Source organism: Lipotes vexillifer, unplaced genomic scaffold, assembly GCF_000442215.2.
Source record: "Lipotes vexillifer unplaced genomic scaffold, Lipotes_vexillifer_v1.1 scaffold23, whole genome shotgun sequence".
In the NCBI taxonomy this organism is placed as follows: Eukaryota; Metazoa; Chordata; class Mammalia; order Artiodactyla; family Lipotidae; genus Lipotes; species Lipotes vexillifer.
Window position 1 is genome coordinate 857,667 of NW_006796283.1, and position 6,442 is coordinate 864,108.

At 66.4% G+C, this 6,442-nt stretch overlaps 1 protein-coding gene across 1 annotated transcript in view; it reads left to right on the forward strand.

The window, feature by feature from the left end:
* Positions 1-6,442, forward strand: part of GSE1 (Gse1 coiled-coil protein) — a 34,454-nt gene that overhangs the window by 4,270 nt on the left and 23,742 nt on the right. The window lies entirely within an intron of this gene.

Here is a 6,442-nt window from a genome sequence, read left to right on the forward strand (position 1 = left end):
CCCCCCCCCCCCCACAGGTCCCTCCCGCTGCCCGGCCTGTGCTGGTCAGCCGCGGGCCGCCTGGGTGCTGGCCGCAGCCCTGGGCGCCTCCGGCTGCCTCGTGACCCTCTCCTCTGGCCCCGCCGCCCCCCACGCTGCGGAAGCGTCTTACCCCGAGCCGTGGCCCAGCTCTCCCCTCTGCTTCCCCGGCTGATGTCTCTCCTTACGTCGTGTCTCCAGGCTGCAGTTCAGAAATCCAGTTGAGAGCAAGTAATCCACGAGCCCATCATTTGCTCCGCCGCCAGAGACAGGGCGCGAGGAGGAGACGTTGGCCCCCGCTGGGTTTTCATCTTTCCTGAGGCTCCTTTGCAGCCCCACGGCCCTGCTCCGTGCCCGTCGGCCAGCGGGGGGCCGGGTGTCTTTCCCTGGGGGACTCGAAGGGACTGCCTGTCCGGGGAGGGGGAGGGGGAGGGGCCATATCTGCCTGGCCCTGTAACCCACTCTGATGCGGGCGCCCAGCAGGGTGGACACGGACGCCGGCAGATTCTGGTTCATGCCCTTGCTGTGCGGCCTGGGCACGGTGCTCTACCTCTCTGAGCTGCCGTGTGTCCTCAGGATGAGGGTAGCGTCTGGGGACTTCCCTGGTGGTCCAGTGGTTAGGGCTCGGTGCTTCCAGTGCAGGGGACGTGGGTCCGATCCCTGGTCTGGGAACTAAGATCCCGCGTGCCTCACGGCACAGCCAAAAATAAAAGAGTTAAAAAACAAGAGGCTGAGGATAACGTCTCTACTCCGTAGATTTTGCCGACGTAGGAAGAACACGCTGGCTCCAGGTGCGGCGCCGTGTGCAGCAGATGAGATCCACCCACGCCATCACCCCAACCCCGGCCGTCCCCACCTTCCCCCACCCCTGCGGTGCAGCCAGGGCTTGAGGGGCCGGGAAAGGAAGGCGAGTGCTTCCATGGCTGAGGGCGGGTCTGAGTGCTGCGCACGTGTCTCGAGGCCCAGATTGACCCCATTTGGGGAGAGCGCCCGTCCTGTCCGGGCTGGAGGAGTTAGCCACGGCTGCCCCCAAACGTCCTGACGGCGTGGGTGCGTGCAGGCCCAGGGCAGCCGCTCCCTGTTACCTCGACCCTCATCTTGGTTCTTTGGAGAAAGGGAGTCCTAGGCCGTGACCAGGCCCTCACAGCACGTTCTGGAAGGAGCCTCGGGCTGCAGGTTTGGGCCTGACCCCCACGTTGGTCCCGGTTGTACCCGTGGGACCCTTCGGCAGTGGCAGGCCGGGGCCCCCTTGAATGAGGCGTCCCGCAGCAGTGCCCTTGGCGTGTATCTTCGGTCCCTCTGCCGGCGGGGCGGAAGGAGCAGGGTGGGCTCCAAAGCCACACGGCCTGTGCACATCCCACGTGTCCGTCCCCCCCAGCGGGGTGTGGGGGGCACCGAGCGGCCTCAGGGAGCTGGTCTCCTGAGGGCACGAGCACCGTTTTCACCGCCTGCAAGAGAAGTGACTGACAGACCCCGGCTCTGTTTGGACCCGACACGAGCAGGCTGGCAAGGGCAGCGGGGACCCCGAGCCCAGGTTGGGGGGGAGCGCACTTTTCTCCAGGCGTGTTTGCTGGGTGCCGGCCTCACCTCATCTTGTCGCCGGCTTTGCAGGCGGGTCTGGTTTCCCTGGAGCCCCTGGAGGAGGCGGGAGCATCCCTCCCTCCGTTGGGGTTGGAGGTGGGACTCTGCCCGCCAGTCGTGCCTCACTCAGCCGGCCTGAGTCAGGAGGGAGGGGCGGCGCCCCTGTTCTGCCACCTGAAGTCTGCCTCTTTCAAAGAACGCAGCAAAACAAGTGAGCGGACACGCGTGTGTGTCAAGTCGTGTGGCCACAGGGCTTGGCGGGGCTGGGTTTCCTGGCGTGTCTGCAGCCCCATCTGTCTCGTGGCGCAGGTGTGAGCGTGCAGGGGCGTCCTTGTGCCTCGCCCTCCTTCTGTGTGCTCTGGGCCGGGGATTCAGAGGAGAGCGGGGCCCAGGGAGGGGGGCTTGCGCCTGCCCTGATGGGGGATGCCCGGCCCTGAGACACTGGGACAAGAGGCCTCCCCAGACCATGTCGCTGCAACAGCGACTTTCCCTGTCCCCTACCTGAAGCCCCCTCCGCCTTCTCGCCCCCAGTTCCTCTCCCGTCCCTTGACGCGCACCCTCCCGGCCCCCCAGGCCCCTCAGCACAGCGGAAGCCCACCGTCCTCCCAGCCCCCGTCCTCCTCATCACCACATCATTGGCCTCTGGAAGTGCGTCTTGTAAGAAGGACCACACCTTGCCTTTGCTGGCTGGGGTTTAATACCCTTTTTTTTTTTTTTTTTTTTTGTGGTATGTGAGCCTCTCTCACTGTTGTGGCCTCTCCATTGTGGAGCACAGGCTCCAGACTTGCAGGTTCAGTGGGAGCACAGGCTCCGGACGCGCAGGCTCAGCGGCCACGGCTCACGGGCCCAGCCGCTCCGCGGCACGTGGGGTCCTCCCGGACCGGGGCACGAACCCGCGTCCCCTGTAACTGCAGGCGGACTCTCAACCACTGCGCCACCAGGGGAGCCCTGGCTGGGGTTTAGTGACCGTCCTGTGACGCTACGTTGGGGGCAGGTGTGCCCCGCTCGCTGGTGGCATGAGGTGGGGTGAGGGCTTCTGAGAGGGCGTTGCGTGGACGGGCCTCCGACTGTTCCCGCGCCATGGAGGAGCTGGCAGGCAGGCCGGGAGGGCCTCTTCCAGGAAGGGAAGCGGGCAGAGGGCAGCCCTGCGGCTCTTTTTCAGGGGGTTCTCCCTGAACCCACAGGTGGGTGGAGCCATTGCCCTCAGCCAGGCTGAGCGCAGCCCTGCATGTGCCGTGTGCCCGGCTGTCCCCGCTGCGCCCGGCCTGCGGGGAGTCCAGAGGGTCCCCCACCTCATTTCCCGCCTCCATGTGCTTATGGTGGGGATCCGCACGTGCTCGTGGGGGTCCCTGCCTGCACCGAGTGAAAGTCTGGGCGAGGCTCAGCCGGGCGGGGGGACCCCTGCTGCTTGGCGCTGGCTCCAGCATCTGTCACAGCCACCTCCAGCTGGCACCCGGGCTGGCCCTGTGGTGCTGCGGCTCTGGCCACGGGAGGGGGCGTCTCGGGAAGGCGTCCCAGGGGTCCTCCTTTAGGGAGCACATCAGGTGACCGCTGTTCCTCATCGGCTCTCCGTCCCTCCCCGGGTGAGGCGGCCTGACTCAGGGCAGGCTTGTGCCCGGGCAGAGGGAGGGCTGTGCGGCGGCACTGAGATCACACTCTGCAGTGCGCCGGGCAGGGGTGGTCCCGGGCCGTTGTTTAGGGCGCCCAGTGGGTGCTTCGGGTCTTTCGGGTGGAGTCTAGGGAGCTGACACGCTGCACTTGTGTTTCAAGGCTTCTCTCCGTCTCCCCTCACAGCGACTTTGGTGTCTCAGCTGTTAATTACATGGGCTCAGGGGGCCTCGGGCGCTAATCCGCGAGGTCAGATGACAGAGGTGACGCGGAGCGCTGTGCGCGGTCACCCCCTCCGCACCCGCGCGCGGCAGGCACGTGTACCGCCGGTGCGCTACGGCTCACGCCGCCCTGAGAGCGGGGTCGGGGGCGATCGCGCTAATTGGCGGTTGCGTGGTCAGGCATCGATCTGGCTGCCGAGCGAGGCGTCCGGCCCGCCCCCGAGGGACGAGGCTGCTAATCGCCCGTGGCCTCCGGGCGGGCAGGGGCACCTGGCCCCCGGGCTCCGTCTCTCGCCCTCCGCTCCTTCCTCACTCACTGCCCAGCGCTTAGAAACGATGCTGATCCGTGGAGACCTGCTAATGGCGTGGGGCGGGGGCTCGGAGGCTGGAGGGGGGTGATCTGAGAGGTGGCCCTGAGTCTCTGTGCTCAGGTGGCGTGGCCACTGGGCCCTCCTGACTGTGAGGCCCCAGGGGCTGGCACAGGCTGGGGCTCTGAAGTGTCTGCTCCAGCTTCCCCCCGTCTGCCCGGCCCCTCGGAGCAGAACCCACCTGGCCTTGACCCCACCGTTTTCTCCAGGCAGTGCAGCCTCTCCCTTGACTGTTGGGGTTCTCGGTGTGTGTGTTTTCTTTCTTTTCGCTCCCTCTACCCCCAGGCGGAGTTTACACAGGGCGGCCCGGGGTGCGGGCCGGGTGCACGGTCGGTCCTCCTGCTTGGTGGCCGAGAGCTCTGGTGGCTTTCCACCCACTCCCCGCTGTGTCCTTCCGGCTGCTGGTGGACGTGGAGGGAGTTTCTCGTAGGGGCCGCCAGCCTGCATGTTTGGTGGACGGCAGCCTGCTTTGCTGGGGCCCCAGGAGCGGGGTTGCCGTGCCAGGGCGTGGGCGGTGGTGGGGAGACAGATGCTCCCAGTTTCTCCGAGTTGCACAAACGTGGTGAGCGCTCAGGGTACAGGGGTTTCCTCCGTCGGCCGGTTGCGGCGGCCGGCTCCGCGCCCCAGGGCTGGCCAGGTCAGCCCGCCGCCTGCCTCCTGCTTCTGCCTAGAAGCTGGCTTCCCGGGTGGGCCCCGCCAACCTGGCAGACACAGCTCGTTTCAAAACTTTGGCGGCTGTCCCACTGGGAAAGGAAGGCCGCCGACGTTGTCGCCTGTCGGCTGTCCCCAGGCGGGCTGTAGTGACAGCTGACCGAGGCTGGAACTTGCCCCACGGCTGGGATTCTGACCCGGTGCTGGGTCTCGGTGGTTGGCCCGGCCGACTTGGGGTTGCAGAATTGTGTGGGCCGTGGTTGGCGGATCTGTTTGGGGAATTGGGGGTCACACGTTAGGGGCAGCAGCCTTCAGGTGACTCTTCACTGCCCACTGGCCGGGCACTGACGGGTGAGGGCTGCAGGTGAAGGGGGCACCTGGCCTCAGCGTTGTGTTTGGGGTTGGCGAGCGGCTCGGCTGGGGGCAGGTCTGGCTCGCCCGGGTGTCTCCCCGTGGGGCTGCCCCGTACAGTTGTTCAAGCTGTGCACAAGCCTAGGGAAGCATGGTGAAGCGGCCTGGACCGGGAGCACGCTGCTCAGGGCAGAGCTCTGTCCCAGCGTCCGTGGGGCCTTGGCAGCCGACCACTCTGCCTCCTGGTCACTGCTGAGCCCGCGCCTCGACGGTCGGGGCCTCTGGGGCAGAGGGAGGGGTGACTGTCTCCCAAGCACCCTGAGCTGTAGGCTGCCCTGCCTCCCCTTCAAGCAAAGGTTTGATTGGGTAGCAGGAGCATGCCCATTTGAGATGGTTTGGAGAAAAGATGAGGGTCTTGGCCCCTGGGACCCAGGCAGGTTCTGAACAAAATCCAGGGAGGATGTGCTGCTTGCGGAGGCGGGGATCTGTGCTGGCCCCAGCTTCCTCCTCCGCCCCAGGGCCCCAGGTGCAAGTGGGGCTCCCGCAGAGAGACGCTGCCCAGTTGAGCCCGTCAGAGGGGAGCTTTGCAAGATGGCGCGTGTCCAGGCTGCTGCTTGGGACTGTTGGCAGCAGGCTCCTCGGCCAGGTCCACCTCCTCTGGCCGCCCGAGCTCACGCAACCCCCGTGACCATGGGCGAGCGCGGTGCCTGGCACGAGCTGAAGTTCTGCTGTGTAGTAAAATCTGGGGGTCCCCTGTCTGGCCTGCCCCAGCTTCAGGGCCCTGGGTGCTCTCTGTGGCTCTCAGGTGCGGTGGGGTCTGTGTCGGGGGCCTGTGGGCCATGAGGCCTCTGTGGGGGGCATGTGAGGTGTCTCCTCTGTCCCCAGACTTTCAGCCCAGAGCAGTGCGGGGTGTGGATGTGCACACGGCCGAACCTCGTTGGGCCTGGGCGTGACTCTCGGGGACCCCAGGACCAGGCCCTGCCGGCAGCTCCAGCCCTCAGGGGCCACTGTGCTGCCCGCCTGCCGGGATAGATATCCCACCGGGCGGTGACGTGGGGGAGGGGGGACCCACCTCCACCCCTCGCCCACAGGCGGCCCCGCCCCTCGCGGGAGGAGCAGCTGCCGGCCAACCTGGCTGCAAATGGGTGACTTCCTCCCAGGCCCCCCAGGCCCCGCCCTCCCACCCCTCGCACCACCAGGACCCTGTGCCCCTGCCAGGAGCTAAACCAATCCCACCCTCCTGCCACCCTCCACACCACCCACCTCGGGGGCCCGCACATGGGGGTGATGCTGAGGGTGGGGCTTCTTTTGGAGGTGATGGAAATCAGATAATGGTGATGTTTCCACAACGCTGTGAATGTGCCCAAAACCACCAACCTGTATGCTTTCAGCGCCGGATCATAACTCAGTTCTTAAAACTTGAAATGAACACGTTCGGTATTTTGAAAATACACGCCCTGGTCAGCCACGCCCTCGCCTGTTCCCCACCCTGCCAGGCCCGTCCAGCAGCTAGGACACCCACCCTCAAGCACACAGGGGGCTCGCGGGGAGAACTTCGGGCCTTTCTGTGCGCCTTGGGGCGTCTCGTGCCCACGCCCTCGCTCAGAGCCTCACGTGTGGCTACTGCCTCTTGTGGGGCAGGTT